Raw genomic sequence first — 19,722 nt, 5'->3', positions numbered from 1 at the left:
GTCTAAAGTGACTCTGAAGATTTCTCACTGTAAAGCCATGGGTGGGCTTCGGAAAGCATGGACCCTCTACGACTTAAGCTAAAAGTTTACATAAATGCGCATATATTCATTAGGGTCCCAGAGTCCTTGCACTATAGGTTTCTATGTGCCATTTATCCAGACATGGTGAAGAAAAAACTTAAAAAGAAACGGCAGTGAAGAACACAGGCTTATTATTACCAAATTCTGAACATCTCAAAAACCTCTTTTGTAAAGAGACAAGCTTTACCACCCAGGAGAACAAAGTCTTTGCTCTCGGCAGGATCTCGCAGCTGTTTGCCATTAAAACCATCAAATAAGTTAGTACGATTCGTAAAAGGCATAAAATGATTAGCGTCATTCATCTTCTCCCTGTTAAGAAAAGTGTGTACAGGCTAAAAGCGTGTGAAAGCGGGTACTACCCACAATTCCGTATGATCAGTGTGACCCGAGCAAAGCCCAGGAGGAGCTGCTATTTCCTGGTAAAGTTTTTGCAAGAAAGGAACTCAAGGAAAAAGAAATCTGCATTTCAAGTGGCCCAGTTACATTTCGGACTTTTTCATTTAAAACAAACGTGGATAAAAAAATCTTTGGGGATTAAAAAAAAAAAATCCATGTTTCTTTTGCGGTAAACAGGAATAGACAAAAAAAGCTATATAAGTGAGACACGACTTAAGGTATTATCTGCTTGAACTGCAATTGTGAAGTGGTCGCTCAAAACAGTGGATAAACTTCGCCCTATCTTCAATAATGATACCAGCATTAATTAGTAATTAATTTCGCACTCCTAATTAGGTGTTAAAAATCTTCTGTAGTAAAGTCTGTTTTTGTCTTCCTGTGTCTCCTTACGAAAGTCTAACTATAATTAATAACATATCTGCTGTTCCCAAACTTGGTCATGATGACAGAGCTGTTCTGCAGAAGCTAACGGTGACATGTGATTGTTTTTCTTAAAAACAAGCTGCAACGATCATTTGTAACTGCTGGCGTTTTAACTAATGTGCTCCTGAGAAGCGGAACTATAACGTCACTATTAAAACATAATTCGCACTACCTTCGCTCAATTTCGATTTCTTTCTGAAGAGAGACAATCGTCACAGGGAGGAAGACAGACACAGACAGGAAGGGTTTCTGCAGGGGTATGTCTGTCTCTGCAAGGAACCTTTCTATTTAGAGAACTTCTGTTTGGCAACCACCTTTCCTGTCCCTCCTTCTAGCGATGCTGACAGCTCCCTCTGGCCAACAGATCGGCTGCCCCCATCCTCCACGCCTATGAAATTACTGCAAGCGCTGCCTGGTCCTGCTGTGTGCTGACGGGGACCATCACCCACTCACCCGGGACGGAGTCGCAGCTCTTAGCATCCTCTCTTCCTCCTCCAGAGCTCGCTCGCAGCGCCCCCTGCCGGGGATCCCTGGGACGCCGCAGGCGCAGGAAAGTTAAATCCCAACTCTGAGCAGCCGCATCCAGGTACCGAGCGAGCAAAGGGCGAGGAGGTGAATGCGCTTCCCGCCAAAGCCGCGGGGATCCGCCTCTGACTGCGCTAGGCCCCGCACCCCGCGCGGCGGGCGCAGATCCGCGGCACGTCGCTCCCCCGCGGCGGTTCGCCCGCACATCTTGGGTGCACAGTTCCCTCCGGGGCCCAGATCTGCCTCCGGCCCCGGAGCCCTGAGCCAGGGGATGCGAAATCCGTGGATCGGCGGAAAGATGCCCGCGGAAAGGGACTAGCCAGCCTGCAGCTCACTGGGCAGGCGGGTCCCCAAGGCCTCTGCATCCCCGGCAGCGACGTTCAGGGCGGCCCCCAGCCTCAGTCTCCCTCATTAACCAAAGCGCTTGGCGGAGTTGAGCCCAAGTCCCACCACCTCCCGGTTTCTCGCGCGCGCCACAAAAGCCTTGTAACTCGAACAGGAAACCCGCCCCAGCTGAGGGGCTGCGAGGCGGCGACCATGGGGCCGCGAAGCCCGGGCCACCCGGACCCCTGCCCTTCGCTCCCGACCACGCAAGCTTGGACGCACGCCCGGGGCAGGCACAGACCTCCACTGCGCACCTTCCCGCGGTGTTGGGTAGGGGTCCCGTCTTGCCCACCTCCCGCTTGCTCATCGGGGCGCTTCCGCTCCTTACCTCTGCACGCTAAGACCTCGGCAAAGGCATCGACATAAACTTCCAGCCCGTGTGGGAGCCCCCGCACCTGGCAGCCCTAGTCCTGTACGCGTCATCACCCGCTGTCCCCCGCCCAGGCCTGCAAATCGACCCTGCCCAACATCGACAGGACCACCAGTCGACCACTGCCGCCTCCCCCCGCCTCCAGTCCCCGTCAGCAACGCGGCACGGTGCGGGCTGCGGTCACGGCCACGCGGGGACGGGGCGGTGGGGTCGCTCACCAGGTGCGATGCGCTCTCCTCGTGCCAGTCATCCAGCGCCTGGGGCCCGGGAGCGGTCTGAGGGTTCTCTTCAGCGCCCGCGAGGGAAGTCGAGGCAGCCGCCGCCACAGCCCCCTGCCACTCGGCCGCCCCCCACTTGCTGCGCTCCGGCCTGGGGGCGCGGGTTTGCGCGCCAGGCGCACCGTCCCCGGGCGCGCGGCCGGGCTGGGCCGGGGATGAAGAGGTTCGGTCTCAGCTGGGGCGACTGGCGAGGAGGCAAAGTTGGGTGCCGGAGCCAGCTCTGCAGGGGAGCCCCCGGATGGGCCACACAAACTGGGATGCCCCCGCGGAGGGAAGGTCGAAGCTGGGGGCCGTCGCCGGGTAGGGGCCGCGGCCGGCCGGGGGCTGCGGAGCCCGCCCGCGGCGTAAGGGCAGCGCGCGGGAGCGGGTGCAGCGAGAGCAGCCGCCGCCGGCGCCTCCTTCCCCGCGAGTAGAGCCGCGCTGGGCGAGCAAGCGGGGAGCGCGGGCCGCCTCGCCCCGCCCCCGCCGCGCCCGCCCCGCCCCCGCCCCGCTCCAGCCCCGCCCCCGCCGCCGCGCCTCCTCCTCCTCCCAGCCTAGCCCGGGTGAAACCCGAGCGCGCCACCCCGCGCTGACCGCCCGGGGCCCCTCCCCTGACACCGCCCCCTCTGCGCCCCGGCACCCCCTGCACCCTGCGAGCCCCACACTGGCCTCCTTGGTGCGAGCGCGCCCGACCCTGGACTTTCGGGGGCTCCTTTCCCCACCGCCACCCCTCTGACAGACCTTCGGCGGCTCCCCGCCCCTGTCCCGCCACTCAGACGTGGCTACTTTGGGAGGGCTGGGGGGGCGGGAGGGGACGCGGTATAAAGAGCCGGAGGCGGCGCGGCCCGGGACCTAGACGTGGCATGTCCACTCTGCCGGCCTCCGCTCCAGGTACGTGCGCGTCCCTCGGCGGGATCCGTGGGGATGGGGGTGGGGGTGATGTGGGCAGCGGCCACCGAGTCCTCCCGGACTCCCGAGTCTGCGATTTCTTTTCTTTTTGTGTGACATCCTCTTGCGGGCTCTGAGCTGCAAACTCCTTAAAGACCGAGAGAGCTGCTGTGGTTTCCTGGAGGAACGATTTGGGGGTGAGCCTCCCGCCTAGTTCAGGTCGATTTCTGCGGGAATTAACAAATCGGACGAAGCAGGAAGGCAGGTCAGGCGGTGAGCGTTGAGACAGGAGCTCCTGGATGGCCAATGTCAACTTGTCCAACTCTGGGCCAGATGTTACTTGTTGCACTTTGCAGAATCTTTCGGCTTTTTTGAGCAAGTACTCAGACGACAAGATTCATAACTGGAAAGCAAAGTACCTTTTAGGGCACCTAGACTATGTTACTTTGCGGCAGAACGTTGGTTCAAACTCCGAAGGGTGGCGCGTGACCCTTTCTCTCTGGATGAGGGTGGGGACAGTCTCTCCTGGCCCTTTTTTCTCCATCTTGGCTTCAGAGGATGGCTTTAAAGTTCCGGTTGCATAAGGAAACGCATGAACGCCCCACCACTGCCCTCTCTTAGCTAGTGATGTGGGATGCCTGCGTGGCCCGCATTCACACATCACTCCAAAGCCAGTATCAGGTCGTTGGGGTGGCCCACACCGGAAATGACCTAGTGTGCCATTGAGCTTGCCCAGTGAAACAGAACCCATCACTGGCTGGATGGTGTCATAGCCCCACAGATTCAAGAGAATGGCAGTAGAAATACAAACTGACATTGATTCGTAGAAATATTTTTTTAATAAAAGAATTAAATGAAAGCAATGCTGAAGGTTTCCACGGAAGCCGAGCCCAGCCCCAAATCTCCAGTGTCTCTCTCACACTGGCGATGAGCTGCTTGGGTACGCAAGGCCCCGCTCGGATTGCCTTTAACACATCAGAGAGGAAAAGGCCAGTAGCTGACATCACTTTGGGAAGCGTTGTTCCCTGGGCTGTGGTGGGGGCTCTGCGCTGGTGCCCTGTGGCTGCCTGACTCCTGAGACCTTACCCAACCGCTGAGTACTTACTTCTTCGTTGCTTGGCCGGAGGGGCACTAGCTCCATTCCTGACATTCTGATCCTCTTGCCTACGTGGCACAGAGGCCTAGGAGCAGCCTGGGAGGGGGAGGAGGAGGCGGGCCAAGGTCTAGCAGAGCTGCTCTGTCCCTGTTGGATGGGGGAGGGGAGGGAAGACACTACCTTACACTTGACCTTGCAGCCCTTGGGTGGGTGAAACTTTGGAGCCTCCAGCCGCCAGGGCAGAAACAGAAATTAAGATCCAGATGTGTTTACTTAATCCTTGTCCTTGCCCCTCAACATCGCAGTTGAAGGCATGTACACTAAAATAAAATTGAAAAATATCTTGGCATGTAGAGAGCTAAGCAGTGGGAAGAAAATAGCTTTTTCTACGCTGCAATCCAGGCGGGCTGATAAGATAACGGTTAACTGGGTGAATTACGTAACTCTACGTGTATGTGGGGGAGGGACGGCAATTTTACAGGCAGCTTATGGCTACACCCAAGCATTGTTAAAATCTGTATATTTAGCGATAATGAATTACAAATTAATAATAAGAAAGGGCGAGAAACCAAGTAACAACTTAGAGCGCACCCTTAAAGTGACATGACAGTAAACCGAGGTCGTAATTTCCCTTGTGACCTGGGAAAAGTTCCTTAACTTTTCTGAACTTCAGGCTCTTCATCTGGAGTGTAAACAAACCTGTCGGGTGTGTCCTTTGTAAGCCTTGAAAGAGAAAGGAGGTGACAGGAAGTAAGTACTACTTAGGGCCCAGCCCAGAAGGAGGCTCTCTACAATAAATTTAAGTATCCACAGGTGTTTCCATTTTCCAAATGAAATTTCTCGGGTTTTTTAAAAGTTTTTGCTCACCGAAGAACTTCCTACATTTAGCTGCTTCTCATCCCCTTGTAGTGATAATTTCAAAACAAAATCGTTTAGTTCTTTTCCTTTAAAAATTGTGGCTGTCCCCAAACTGTCTTAGGTTAGCTATGCACATTTTGTAAAAGAATGAGAAAACCAGCACACACTTGGTGAAAAGGATGAATTCTGGGGTGCTGATTCATGTGACTTGAAAAGTGCCATCCATTTCCTGATTCACCTCAATTTCTGTGTGGCAACATGAAAGATCTCTTGTGTCTCGGAAATAATTAACCGGGTTTGTCTTGTCTTTATTTCCCTCCCTTGTGCTTGAATTTCAGCCACCTCGCTAAACTGCCACCTCAGAGGGGAGAAGCAGGGCTGGGGCTGCAGAGAGCGCCCCCTGGAGGAGATGAAGAAGCTGCTGTGATCAGGATCCACCTTACAGAGAGCTTCATAGCTGCAACCTTTACAATGCATGAGGCGGTATTAGCATCGTGACAAACCTCAGTCCAGAAATCGTGGCCTCTGGACGTTTACATTTTGACTGGCCTTCCCCACAAATGAGCCAGGGGATACATCACAATCTCATCCACAAGTGTTCCCTTTTTACTCGTTCTTTTTTTAGATCACGGCATTTAAGAATTGAAGAAACTGCTAGATCCTCTGATCAGCCCCATTAGTTTTTTTCTTAAAATGGCCAAATATTAGTAAAACTATATGCAGTTTTATGCCTCACTAAGACTGCCTAGTGCTGTTTTTTCATTCGTATATTTTAAGTATTTGAGAGAGCCATAATAAGGCTACAGATAATGCTGCGATGCTCCCAAAGTTTTGGCAGAAGAAGAATCCAGTGGGAAGATTTCAGGGAGCCATCAGCCCCGACTTGAGTCTCAAACTTCCCAGAAACTATAAGTTTCTTTGACCCTTAGAAATGCCCACTGCCATGGCAGAAGTAAGCATACCAGTTTTATTCAAAAAGAACCACCTAGAAACTAAGAATAGAAAGAAAATAGTTATGGCACATCTGAGAATGAGCATAAATAGGCATGAAATGAAGTGCAGGGTCCTAGATCTTAAAAAGGAGGGACCAGGTCAACCACGAGGGCACCTGCCCGCCAGCCCTCTGCCAGTCCGTACACTGGGCCCTCCATCACGCCCCTTCTCTGAAGACTGAGCTCCACCCATGTCCATCCAGGGCCTGCGTCAGGCCTCCCATGTTCGTCGGCAATAAAGAGGACATTGATAAATGAGCATCAAACATATCTTTTTCTAAAAGTACAGCCAGTTGTTCCATGAAGGTACACACAGAGCGACCTGCCCCCCGCCAACCCAGGTGGGCCTTGCTCACCTCTGAGCTCTCTCGAACTCACTCCACAGGCAGAAACCACCCTCGCCCACCTCAGGGCCACGTTCAAGGGAGCAACCTGTTTAAAGTGTGACCACTAGGAGCCACAGTGAGAACTCAAGGACCCAACAGCCGGAGCATACATTCAACAAGTGTCATTTATTTTTTACTTAGAAACGTTTAGTAATTCGTCTCACTTTCAGTAAGGGCCTATTAATAAAAGACATTGTATTTTACTTCAGCTATATATCCGGAAGACCAAAGTAGTCTAGAAATCTGGGAGCATTTTGCCCTGTATGGTTAAATTTCTAGATATATTTTTCTAGCAGCCCAGTTTCCTGAAATTAAAATTGTAGTGTTCAAAACATCTCAAGGTGCCTTTTTATGCAATGAGACAGGGAGAGGGGAAAATCCTAGCTTAAAAAGACATTTGGAATACCTAAAGGAGATGTAGATGGGTTGTGTGGAGACAGAGCATCCGTATGGTTCCTAGACTTATTTTCTGACATGGAGCCTTGTCTGTATCGTGAGAGTCTATAAACCATGGATGGCTGTATGTTTAGAAAAAGATAAGTTTGATGCTCATTAATCAACATCCTCTTTATTCCTCTGTCTTTGGAAATAGAGATTTGGGGGGAAATAGGTAAATTGGAAATAAATTTTCAAAAAATAATGTCCATCCTGCATGCAATTAGAAATACAAGTTAGTAACTGCCTTAGTTTATCCCATCATTCGCCAGGGAGATTAGCTCAAAATGACCTTGAGTTCAATGAAAAGATTATCTACTAAGTGAAATTGCTAAGTGTCTCCTGAAGCAAATAAATGGGACAATGAGCTGTCAAGGATTCTGTCACCCTTCTGTCAACTCTCATTTCAGACTTTCCTTTCTATTCCTATTGCTGTCACCTTAACTCAGAATGTCAAAATACCAGTGCCTCTTACTGGTCTACCAGTGTCCCTGTGACTCCAGTCTATAACAGTCTCCCACAGTGATCATCCCCCAAACAATACCTCCCCCATCATCCTTAATAACACAGACGTGATTTTATTTGACTTGCGATCTGCCTCGCTTAAAAAAATGGTGGGGGGGGGCAACTTCCTTACAGCTAGGCGTGAGCATGGAACTTAGCTGTGACCAATACAACATTAGCTGTTGGGATATCAAGAAAGGTTTCATAAAAGGGGGCGACAACTAACTGGGCACGACCTTTTCTGCCCTTCCCTCGTGCTTCTGGATCCCTGCCTGGAACTTGACCATGATAGTTGAAATTCCAAGACTGTAAGGTAACCTTGAGGATATAAGCCATAAGCCAAGGACAGGAGACCTGGAAAAACAACCCTGGGGACACTGTGGAGCCCCCGTCCACGGATTGCCACCCCCAGACTTCATAACAGGAGAAAGAAAGAACTTTCCCTTTGGTTTTGTCCGACACTGTTTCTGTTCTGGGTTTGGCAGAAGACTGTGACTCCTCAGTGACAGAAGGTATAAGGCTCTTCCAGACCTCGCATCCCTCCATCTTCATCTCCCAGCATTACCGCCTGTGCCTCCCTCCCTCCCTCCCGCTCTGCTTTCCCACCTTCAACCAAGTTTGTTGCTGTGCATTAGGAATTGAATGAGAACAACGCAGAGCCCACCCTGCCCTTTGGGGAAGGCCGGTCTCTTGGGGAAGGTAAGTATCAAGGATTGATCCCACAGATTGTGATCATAAGCCCTAATAAGTGCTATGAAAGACAAGTTTAGGGTCTCCGCTTTAGTCTGGGGAGGCAGGACAGGCACCGTGAAAGGTGGCATTTGAGCTGACATTTGAGGGAGTAAGTGGTGACTAACGTAAGAGTCCAGGGACGAGTGGAAATAGAAACTTTAGAAATTCGCTCACACTTGTTAAGATGCCACAGATGGTAATGTAAGTGTAACCTGAGTGTGTGCATGTGTGTGTGTGTGTCTGTGTAGTATAGAGAGAGCGATAGATATAGTCTTCTAAAACGGTAGAGAGGGAAAAAGATTAAATGAATCCAGTAGAAGGCTGGAAAGGAAAAGAAGACAAATGGCAAGAAAAAAAATCGTAGAAAGAGAAGTAGTAGAATTTCAGTAAACATATAAAATCCAATTATATCCCAAAGCACAAGAACAGAATGGGAAAAAATTATACCAGGCAAATATCAGCCAAAATAAAGATAGTTTACAAATATGCATATCAGAAATAGAGATTTTTTTGAAGCTAAAATCTTATTCAGTAAAAATATTCACTATCTCAAAAAGAGTCAGTTCATTAGGAAATACAAATGTGCCTGCAAGTAACAAAATGGTTTTAAAATATAAAAAGTAAAAAGGTACAAAATTATAAGGAAAATTGACAAATCCACAATCACGGATGGAGCACATTTCCCTCACTAATGGATTCCACAGAAAGAAAAATAGTATGAATTTAGATATCCTGAAAAAAAACAATCAGCAAGGTCACTTGGATGGACTTATCGAATGTTCCCACAGGATTTACAAAAAAGAAGCAGCCACAAGGCAGCCTCCATGAATTCTGAATAATCAGTACGAGGCACGTAGGTTATAAATGAATCATTATAAATGCAACATTTTAAATAATTCATATTTGTCCATTGTAAGCCACATTTCTAATAACACATAGAACACAGAAAACAATGGAAATCAGAAAAACTCATATGTTATATGAAAATGCAACATTAAAAAAACCTACGTAGCTAAAGCTGTTTTTACAGAGAACACCTTAAATACTTACACTAGGGAAGGGCTGAAATAGACACACTAAACGTCCAACTCGGAAAAAGAAGAGAACAAAGGAAAATAACGTCGCTCGCATCACATGTTAATGAAAGACTAGAAAGAATCAATGGAAAGAATCAACAGCTGTTTAAAGAAATGTATAAGTTTAACAGAGACTCATGGTAATGGACAACAGACTAGTGGTTACCAGAGGGGAGGGGGAAGGGAAAGGGGGAAGGTAGACGGGGTAAAGGGGGTCAAATAGGTGGTGACAGAAAGAAAGCTAACTAAGGGAGGTGAACACGCAGTGTGAACATATACATGCATTATTGTTAAAGTGTACAGCTGAAACTTATTGGATTTTGTTAACCATTAATTAATTAATTAATTAATAAGAAATAAAGAAATAAAGAAATGTGTAAGTTCAATAAAACAGACCAGCCTCTGAAAAGGTACATAACTCACTAGAAAAATTTAGCTTTAGAAAACTAACTAAAGAGGAAATTAGAATTCAAATACACTTACGTTCATTGAAGAAACTGAATCAATGCTTAACAAGTAAAATATGGATGGTTTTTGAGGAAGAGTCCACCGAATACTCAAGGCACAATCAATCCCTATTTTATGAAAGTTACTCTAGTGAGTAGAAAAGTCATAAGCCAAATTCCCCAAATCAAGGATGTTTTATCACAAGAAAACATACTAATATAAGTCACCTCATCAACAGAATAAAGAAAAACCATATGATCCTTTCCACAGCTACATAATATGCTTTGAAAAAAAAATAACACATTTATCCTTTTTAAAAAACTCTCTTAAGTATTAGACTAGCGATAGAAGAGAATTTACCTAATTTGATAAACTAGCTACAAAAAAAAAGAAAACAAGCAACTTTCCGTTTAATTATGAAAAATTGGAGACATTCACTTGAAAGCAAAGATCCAGGCAGACACACACATAGCAACACCTCTATCCAACACTGAAATCGTTGGTTGAAAATTGTCAGGGCCGGGGACCTTTCCCCTGACTCCTTTACTTCTTTCTGGCTGGTTGAATAATTTAAATGACAGACAGTAGATTAACAGGAGAAAATCAAATTTTAATATATGCACACAGGGGAACTCAATTGCAAAGACAGTGAGGCAAAACGAGGTAAATATGTCATTTCGGACTAAGGAGAGGGAGGCGAGCGATTGACAGGTAGATGAGAAAGCAAACTTTTTCCTGGTAAACGAATTCATGCAGGGTCACCCAGAATCAATGGGACAGAGGGAAATCTAGCTTTCAAGGTTTTTGTTTCAATCTTCCCTGTATGCAGCAATGAATTCATATATGCTAAAATGACGATGCTCAGATTCTCTTCCTGAGCAGATTTGTCTATATCAATTTCTTTAGGCAGGTAAGGGGGAGGTTTAAACAAAAACCCTCTTTGAGTTTGCTGGGCTTTAATCATTTTCTTCTTGAAATAATCTGCACGTCAGGGGGTCACATTCTGGGGAGTCTCGCTCCTGACCCCACTAAAGGCACAAATTTTTAATTGCAGACAATATAATCGTCTCCAGTAAAACCACTTAAGAACATCTACAGATAATTAGAATAAAGAGAAAGTTCTGCAAAGCTGCTAGACAGAATGGCAATACACAAATCAATTGTGTTCCCATAAACCAGCAGCAAATATGAGAAAATAAAATTTAGAAAAGATAACATTAACAAAAAAAAAAAAATTGATGTTACCTAAGAATAATTTCGTCAAAGGTCTATACTTTGGACCTTTGTGAAAAACTTATAAAACTAAATTTAAAGATCCTAAAGAAGGCCTAAATAAATTGACGCTAGCCTACATCTATATATGGAATGATTCAGTACATAATATCTTGAATATGAAATATTCATTCAGAAAATCCATGCTCCCCAAATTCATCCTTAAATATAATGCAGATGCAATCAAAATCTCAACCGGCTGTAGGGTACTCAAGTAGATCATAAACTTTATAAGCAAGGCAGGATCACAGGTCTAAGAGTGGTTAAGAAATTTCTGAAGAAAATGAAGAGCGTAGGTGGGCATCACGAGGTATCGCTATTGTTCATGAAGCTAAAGAAATCAAGATATTGAGAGACGGGCACAGGATCGGCTAAGAGAATGACACAGCAGAGGTCCACGAACGCACCCACATGTACGCCATTTTTGACATCTGACAAAGGGGCTCACTGGGAAGAGGTAGGAATGCATAAAGGGGTCTCAGACAACTGACGACTCTGATGGAGAAACACTGAATCAGACACCTCCCTCAAGCCATTCATAAAAATAAGTTCAAAGTAGATTAAAGCTAAAGCGAGACAACATTAAAACATTAAGGAAAACGTGTAAGAAGCTATCGATATGACCTCTGGGTAGGGAAGGAGTTCTCAAAATAAGATAAAAGACCAGCCACAAAGTAAAAAAAAAAAAAAAAAAAAATCAATACCGCGAACATTAAAGATTAGAACTTCCTTATGACAAAATACAATTTAAAAGCAAGTCATAGCCTGGGAGAATTTTCAGTGCATACAATTGACAAAAGGCGATAGGCAGATATATTTTCAAACTCCTACCAATCTGCTGGAGAAGGAGGAAGCAATAGAAAAATGTTCAAATGAAACGGGAAGCTCGATGGCCAATAAACATAAGAAGAGAATATAGCCTCCCTAATAATCATGGAAATTTAATTAAAACAACATGGCACCATGTCATACCAATCAAATTGGCAATAATAAAAAAAGTCTGGCAATACCAAATGTTATCACATGCTGGCAAGGGGAACTTTAGAGGTATAAATTGGTACAATCACTTGGGAAGACAGTTTGGCCACTCTTGTAAGGTTGAAAATGTACAATCTATACAGCCCCGTTGGCAAAGTTGCAGAGGACATCCAAGTCTACTGCCAGTTTATGTAAAGCATTAAAACCAAAAAAGCATATCTATATAATGTATGAATACATACACAGTAGTTAGATACACAGTAGTGAAATAGCACAGAAATGATAAACACTAAATTTAGGTTGTTTATCTGGGGGGAAGGTGGGCAGAGATTGTGAACAGACAAACTTTATCTGTTATTATGTTTTCCGGTTTTTTTTTTTTAAATAAGATTGAAGCAAATGGTGAAAATTGTTAAGACCGTATAGAGCTGGTTTGGTGGGTGTTCATTTTCTTATTCTTTAGATAATAATTAGATGATTATCCTTTTCTGTATGCCCACGAAATGTCATAATTCAATAAGGAAGGGTAATGGGAAGTAAGGAAGTGCAGACAGGAGGCGGAGGAAGCTCATGAGAGCAGTTTTGTCCTGAAGGGGACAAAGAAACTGGTGGCAGCTTGGGGACATGAGCACAGAGAGCTCTTTTTTAAAGTGGGTCATCCGAAGAATGTTTAGACATTGATTGAAATACCTTCACGACTAGGTAGTAGAGAAACGAGATGATCCCAGGAACGAAAGCCCTAGAAAAAGATAAGAGGCAGTAGAATCCGTGTTTGGAGAAGAACGGGCTGTCTTAGCATCGTCATGGAGAGAGGACCGAGGAAGACCGGGCACAGGCAGGAGCTGCGTTGGTGCAGACGACCTGCTCCTCTAAGGACTCTTGCTCACTTTCCTAAGGTACAGTCTTCTCTTGCTATCTGAGGTGACTGGTGCTAGCATATCCTCCCCCTCGACCCCCGCCAGCCCCCGATACCCAAATCTGCAGATGCTCAAGTTCCTTGCATGATACGGTGCGGTATTGGCATATAACCTACATACATTCGCCTGTATATTTTAAATCATCTCTGGATGACTTATAATACCTAATACAATGTAAATGCTATGAAAACTGTTGTTATTCTGTATTGTTTAGGGAATACGACAAGAAAATGAAGTCTGTACGTGTTCAGTACAGACACAGCCATTGTAGAACTACACAGGACACGTCCGCAACAGTGTAACTTAAAACATGTTTCCTACCCACCGTTGGTCAAATCCATGGACACGTAAGGCGTACCGTGTGAGGTCAGGTTCGGGTGGGGCGTAGGGAGCGACGATGAACGTTAGGAGAGAGGCTGAGCTCTGACATCGACGTCCTGGAAATCAGGAAACCAATTCACCATAATCTCCGCGCTGCGCTGAGCCCAGCCGGCACCGTGCTCTCTTCATCGTGGGACGAACTCCATCACGTGTCCGTGGGGTTCTCTCCAGCAACGTGCAGCAGCTCAGGCCCTGGTGGGGAGAGGGCCAGTGACTGGGTCCAATCAGGAGATGGTTCCCCAGGGTACAGAAAGGCGCAGAAGCAGGAAAGCTGAGGATGTTTGCAAGGAAGCGACTTAAGGATGGTCCTGCAGTAGAGCTAACCCAAAGGATGCGTGGACGAAAATGATGGTGGCGTCGGTGGACCGAAGGACAAGATGAGGTCAGGGAATCATTGCAATGGGAGCCTGGACAAGTGAACAGGAGAAGTCGTCATGGGCAAGGGGTAGGCTGAGGAGGCGCATGGCCAAGCTGTGTCCGTGACAATGGGGACCGAGGTGGGGAAGTTAACGGCTGTCGAAGGCAGGGAGGGCAGATGCATCCCAGAACGGAAGGCGAGCATCTTCGATGTATGACTTGCAGATGCCGAAGATGAATCTTCAGCGAAGGAGGCAGTGTGACAGGAAGTTCAGGAGACAACAGCCAAGAGCAAAAGGTGCTGCTTTATTCATTTTAGAGTTTGAAATTGTGGTTCGGAAAGAATATGCCTCTATGAGGCGCCGTGCAAAACTAACGACCAGGGGAGCCCAGGAGCGTTTGACCCCAAACTCTTTACTCCCTCTCCTATACCAGTCTCGTATATACAAGTTTGAGCACAGTAAACTTGAATAACCGTGCAGTGGCATTTGACGTTAACCTCCAGTACCTCCTCTCACTGGAGCTGGTCACCATGACCCTTAGCCGGCGTGACTAATCAGAACGATCTGGAGAGTTTTGTCAATATTAACAAGCCCAGGCTGACCCTACACCTAGTGAATCAGGCTCGAAGGGGCTGAGTCCAGACCTGTGGTTTTGTAAAAGGTCCCCAGATGGGTCTGATACACAGCCTCATTACCCACGACTGATCTCAGGTTATGTCACCTGTCTTCATAGCATGAATGCTTCCAAGAGTCTTGAGACACAAATGTCCCCAGAGATCAAGGCTCAAGTGCCCCACTGTGAGTCTTTGCCTGTCCGCCTTTAAGGTTTTTGCTCTGAGTGTCCTACGCAGCAACTCATTCCGTGCTAAACTCTATTGAGAGACATGTTTTCCTGTTTAGAATCCTATGTAATCAGAAAAGGTTCTTAATATTTGCTTATCTTGCTCCAAGATTCACTAAAATGTCAAGTTTTAGCCATTGATTTCTATGAAATGTTTTGCTTATCTGTAATATCCCCTGGGGGAAAAAAAAGTTTGTTGCCAAGTTTATTTAGGGACTGCCAATATTATGGGGGTCACTCACTTACACACACACACACACACACACACACACACCACCCTTTTTCTCTTCTGCTAGGATCAAATTTTGCAGCTTCGTGCGTGAGAGGCGGGGCCTTCCGTGGAATGTGAGCTGAGAGGGGGTTCCCCGCTGAGCAGCACAGACATTTTGGCCACTTTCACTCTCCTTCAACCCTAACTTCCCAGCCCGGGGGGCACAGACATGATTATTTAATCCTGCAGCACGATAGCTACAAAATTTAGTTCGCCCCTCCCTACCTTCAAGGTTCTCATCCCAACTCCCCCGACAGAAACGTGTCAGGACCTCAGGCGATGAGGAAATGGCCTGTACGTACCTCACTCCCAGAAACATGCCCCACCCCACCCCACGCTGCCCCCAGATCAACATTGCGGCGGTCTCTGAGTGGGCCAGGCTGGCCTCTGTTCCATTCTCCAGAGCCTGGTGCCGTGCATGGCTCATGGTCCATCCATCCATGGTGACTGCATCGGTGAGGTCACAAACATCAGAGGCTCGGACAGTCCTTGGCGGAGCGTCTCATGGTGTGTCTTCGATACATCGTCTTCGATTGCTGACATCAGTGGGGTACTTCCTGCTTGCCAGGCTCCGGGGACCCCTCACGATGACTCCGAACGCTGGGAATGTCATCATCATCCCTTCACAGATGAGAGCCGCGAGCACAGAGGTGACATCATCTCCCATGATGAAACAACCAGGAGGCGCATATGGGGTTCAGAGGGTACCATGGCCAGCATGGGGGCTGGCGTCACCACCGCCGAGGGCTGGCAAAATCTCCCTGTAGAGGCCAGACAGAAAGCAAATAGCTCAGCTTCCTGAACCGTGGTCTCTGCTGTGATGCCGGACAATACAGAAACGAACTGTGTTCCAGAAACACTCGATTTACAAAAGCAGGCAGAGGGCCACGTGTGGCCCCAGGCTGTCGACACCTGCTCTAGACCAGTGGTGCTCCAACCTGAGCGTTTCTCAAAGTCATCGGGAGAGTTCGTGGCGCACACGTGCCCAGCCTCCTCTCGAGTTTCTGATTCCACAGGTCTTGGGTGAGGCCCGAGACCGTGCACCGTGTGGCGTTGACACTGTGGGTCCGGGGACCACACTTTCAGGGGTGTTAACGAGCGCAGCCCGCACACGATGTTCCGAAAGCAAATCAAGATGAACACAGAACCTCGCCTTTCCCAGGACCGAGTCCCTGCCGTGTGCTCCCCTCGCGGTCTGTATTCTCAGGCATTTCGTTTTCCCAAGTGTCTGCTCATCAGACAGGAGTCAGGTTTCACCTGCCCGGTGCTCACAGCGCCTGGCACAGTGGCTTCCGTTACAAGGTGCTAAAAAATGTTTGCCTGTAGAATGAAAATAAAACGAACGGCTGTACTGCTATGTTAGATCGTTTCCGACCATCTTTAAATGTGACAAAAATACTAAGGATTTGGGTAACTTGCTGTTACTCAGAGAATGACATTACCTAGCGTGGGGAAGTCATTTGTATTGTACAGTAGCTCGTTTTCCCCAGTTGACACCTTAAGGAAAAACCTACATTTTAAGACAGTCTTGAGTTTGGGCCGAGTCATATTCCACGTAGCCTGCCTCGAGTTTGATTCTCCTTAAAAAGAGGCTTTGCCTGTCAAGATATTGTTCCTTAGAGATTGGGGACAAAAGGAGTGGCAGGTTATAGGTTCGTGAAAGGCATTAACCACCATCTAGGCGGTAACAGGCCTTCCAGTTAAAAGGCTGGATTGTGCTGACGGGACACGTCCAGAAATAACTCAATCAGGGGACACCTGCCCAGGCTGATTTCTCCCTCGGGGCGAAAAGCGGACGTGAGGCAAGCAGCACGTGCCTCACCAACCTCAGCATCTGGCCAAACCACACAGGCACCAGGGCCCCATGGTTCCCCTTATTTAGAAAAATGGATAGGAAATTAAAATGTTCTCCAAACTATTTGAATTAAAAAAAAAAAAAAAAAAGAATCTCGTTTTGGTTTCAAAATGAGTCTCTCCACCCCGCTCCCACCACCAATTCTGAGAAAAACCAGACTCAGCAGGAGAGGGAGAAGACAGTGCGCCATCTTTGGTACACACACATCTGGGCCCTTCTGCGTCCAAATGTTAATTGGATCTGACAAAACACTCTCGGCACTTCCGTTTTATTTCATAATGAAAAGGCAAACTGAACTTCTAAGCTTTTTTATTCCAAGTTTAACAGCTCGTGTTCCGGAGGTCGGCAAGCAGATGGAATTGAAGGCGAGAATGTATAATTGCAGATTAAGAAACTACAAAATTAATATTACTGTGTTAATGTCAAGATACGATTTTGATGGCCGGAAGGGATTTTCGAGATCGTTGATCTTAAACCTCATCACACAGACGAAGACTCTGAGGCTGGAGTGATCCTGTGTCCTTCCCAGACTCACGGAGCCAGGTGGGGATGGACTTACAGCTGATGCCCAGTCTCCTGGCACGTCACCCAGTACCCTGCTCCTATGCTCCACTGTCCCCACTAACTCCTTACAGGAAAGGGGACCTAATGTATCCTCCGCTGCTTCACCTTCAAAAGTACAAGTGTGGGAGCGTGTGAGAGAGAGGGAGGGGGCGGTGCGTGTGAGTGGGCACATCTGCAATAGTACAATAGTTCTTTGGCAACGAATTTTAGTTTAGTCCACTATTTAGGGATAATTCATCATTTACTTGGATCCGTTAACAGAACATTGTACAAAGACCATGAAAGAATTAATCGAGAATGACTTGACCTTACTTCATGGAGTAAGTAACGAGGACTTAGTCAAGCTGCATACGACAGGAACCCAAAATAACAGGCTTGAACACTGCAGGGTTTCAGCTGAAAGGAGAAGCTGGAGCTGCCATGATCCTGCACCTCAGAAGCTCCTCGGGGGCCCGGTCTCGTCTCTCCGCGGCTCCGCAGTCCCACTCAGCGGGGCTGGGGGCCTCCCGTCTTCGCTGAATGTCCAGCTGGCCTCTCTCATGCGGGAAGCAGCAGCCAGAACGCACCGCCATTCTGAACTTCCTGGCCGGTTCCCTGAGCGTTGCTGATGGCATGCGTGCTGCCTCCCGAGATGCTGCAGATGACGGTGTCCTGGAAGTTGTCGTCGCTGCGTATCAAGGATCACCAGCTTTCCAGCCGTCAAGGTCTGGGTCCTCGCTGCTCACTAGGAAAATGTTTTCCTCTACGCCAGGGACATCGGTTTTGGGTTCTGACAAAGGCAGCATTGCTTGTCCAGGTACCGAGTTCTGCTCTATAGATTCAGGTGTGTGTGACGGCGACTCAAATGTATGGTGGCTTAAGCACACAAGAAGTTTAGTTCTTTCTCACATAGACCCTGAAGTCCGGTCTCTGCCCCCACAAGGTTGCAGACTCCCCCCTCCCCTGGGGCCACACCTTGTCTCGGTGGCTTCATGCCTTCATAACCCAACATTTCTTGCCACCGCGTCCCCCAGTAAGGAGGCGGAAGAGGGATCATATGTCCTGGCCTGTTAGGGCACAACTTGGAGATTTCACACATCATTTCTGTTCAATCCCATTATCCAGAATCTAATCTCGAGAATAAACTCATTTTTCACCATGGCTTGGTGCCCAGACACAACTCGGGGTTTCTGTCACTACAGAAGGGGGGCGGGGAGGGCTGTATCGTGGATCACGAGTCACGAGCAGCCTCTGCTGCACTGTGGAACTTTTTCAATCTTATGCGAAAATATTCAGAAAACAACCTATAATTAGTTTATAGGTATAATTGCAGTGTGACTATTCCGTTTACCTCTAAATCTGCCTTATCTGGAATATCGGTGATGCTGCCAACAAGGAAATCCTGGGAATTCCTCATCCAGAACTTTCCGGCCACCGGACCCTGTGCTGTCACTTGATCTTCTCTCTCTTCCCAGATGACAAGCAGCCACCCTGGATCGTGTCAGCCCGCGCTCTCCTTATATCAGAAACAATATTAAATCTGGTGAACATCTCCTCAGGCTACAGCTCAAAGTTCCTACCTTGGCTGTCTCCGGTTTAACTCCTTATTCTCACTTGCTCACTAAGCTTCTGTTGTCCACGTGCGTGATTTTCCCTGGTAGAATGGACGCGGTCCTTTTGTGAAAACAGGGAACTTATTTCCTGTTTTCTCTGGCAGCCTCAGTCACCTCAGTCTGCTAGTTTTCTAGTCGCCTTCTCGTTCTTCTAGTATCTTAGTCCACAGTCTTTGCTGACTTGTGCACAGGGTAGATGGTTCTTTCTGTGATTTTTAAGTTAAGATTGTGAGTTTGTGCTCAGTGGGGCTTCGTGTGTGAAAATCCCGAGTGTCCTGGATTAAAACGTGTCCCTTCGAGAAGGTTTTGGGCAGAAGGAGTGACGCCAGGCCGTGGCTACTTTTTGTTGGTGTCGATTTCCTCCTTTGCAGCTCTCGAATATGGTAATGTCAAACTCAAAAGTTTCAGGAGAGAAATCAGATGTTTCTCATTTTTAAGGGACGATCTGTCCCACCACGGGCCGAAAGCAGACAGCTTTACCATCTCCTACCAGGTAGCGGTGGCTCACGTACCCCTCCACTGAGGACACAGCCATCGGTAGGGATGGCTTTCTGCATGGGGGAAGGCGGAGCCATTTCCTCGCGTCATCCTGCATGTCCCGAGTCCTTATTTCCTGTGACCACTGAAATCCAAGTTCTTTGGTTATCGGTTACCAACTTAGGCACTCCCCACTCACCCTCGCCCCCAGTTCATGCAAAGCAAACGAGTGAATTTCTATTCTCTCTTTATGTTTAGCCCTTGGGAGTTTCCTTACTTTCTTGGGAGCTCAGCTACGCACTTCAAAGAAATTTAGTTGATTTTAACCCAGACTTTCCGGGTATTCTGCAGTGAGAGGAGTCTCA

At 47.6% G+C, this 19,722-nt stretch overlaps 1 protein-coding gene, 1 long non-coding RNA gene and 1 other non-coding gene across 6 annotated transcripts in view; 2 read left to right on the top strand and 1 right to left on the bottom strand.

The window, feature by feature from the left end:
• The window catches only part of SEMA5A (semaphorin 5A), a 417,033-nt gene extending 414,164 nt beyond the window's left edge, over positions 1 to 2,869 (bottom strand). For all 3 annotated transcript variants that reach the window (XM_039842786.1, XM_039842784.1, XM_039842785.1), the window contains exon 1: positions 2,398 to 2,869. The gene's annotated coding sequence lies outside the window, so the exon portion shown is untranslated. The remainder of the gene's footprint in view (positions 1 to 2,397) is intronic.
• Positions 2,870 to 3,019: 150 nt separating this feature from the next.
• On the top strand, positions 3,020 to 16,226 carry LOC120586280 (uncharacterized). Of its 2 annotated transcripts, XR_005648675.1 has the most exons (4): positions 3,020 to 3,327; positions 5,617 to 8,294; positions 12,803 to 12,996; positions 13,232 to 16,226. It is a non-coding gene; the product is annotated as an uncharacterized LOC120586280 (long non-coding RNA). The 2 variants fall into 2 exon arrangements; XR_005648674.1 differs by having other exon boundaries at positions 12,803 to 16,226.
• On the top strand, positions 5,448 to 5,517 carry LOC120586497 (small nucleolar RNA SNORD123). Its single transcript, XR_005648721.1, has one exon. It is a non-coding gene; the product is annotated as a small nucleolar RNA SNORD123 (small nucleolar RNA).
• Positions 16,227 to 19,722: the final 3,496 nt, after the last annotated feature.

This window comes from Pteropus medius, unplaced genomic scaffold (assembly GCF_902729225.1).
Source record: "Pteropus medius unplaced genomic scaffold, Ma_sr-lr_union100, whole genome shotgun sequence".
NCBI lineage: Eukaryota > Metazoa > Chordata > Mammalia > Chiroptera > Pteropodidae > Pteropus > Pteropus medius.
The sequence above is the reverse complement of the archived record's forward strand: the minus strand, read 5'-3'. Positions and strand labels throughout refer to the sequence as shown.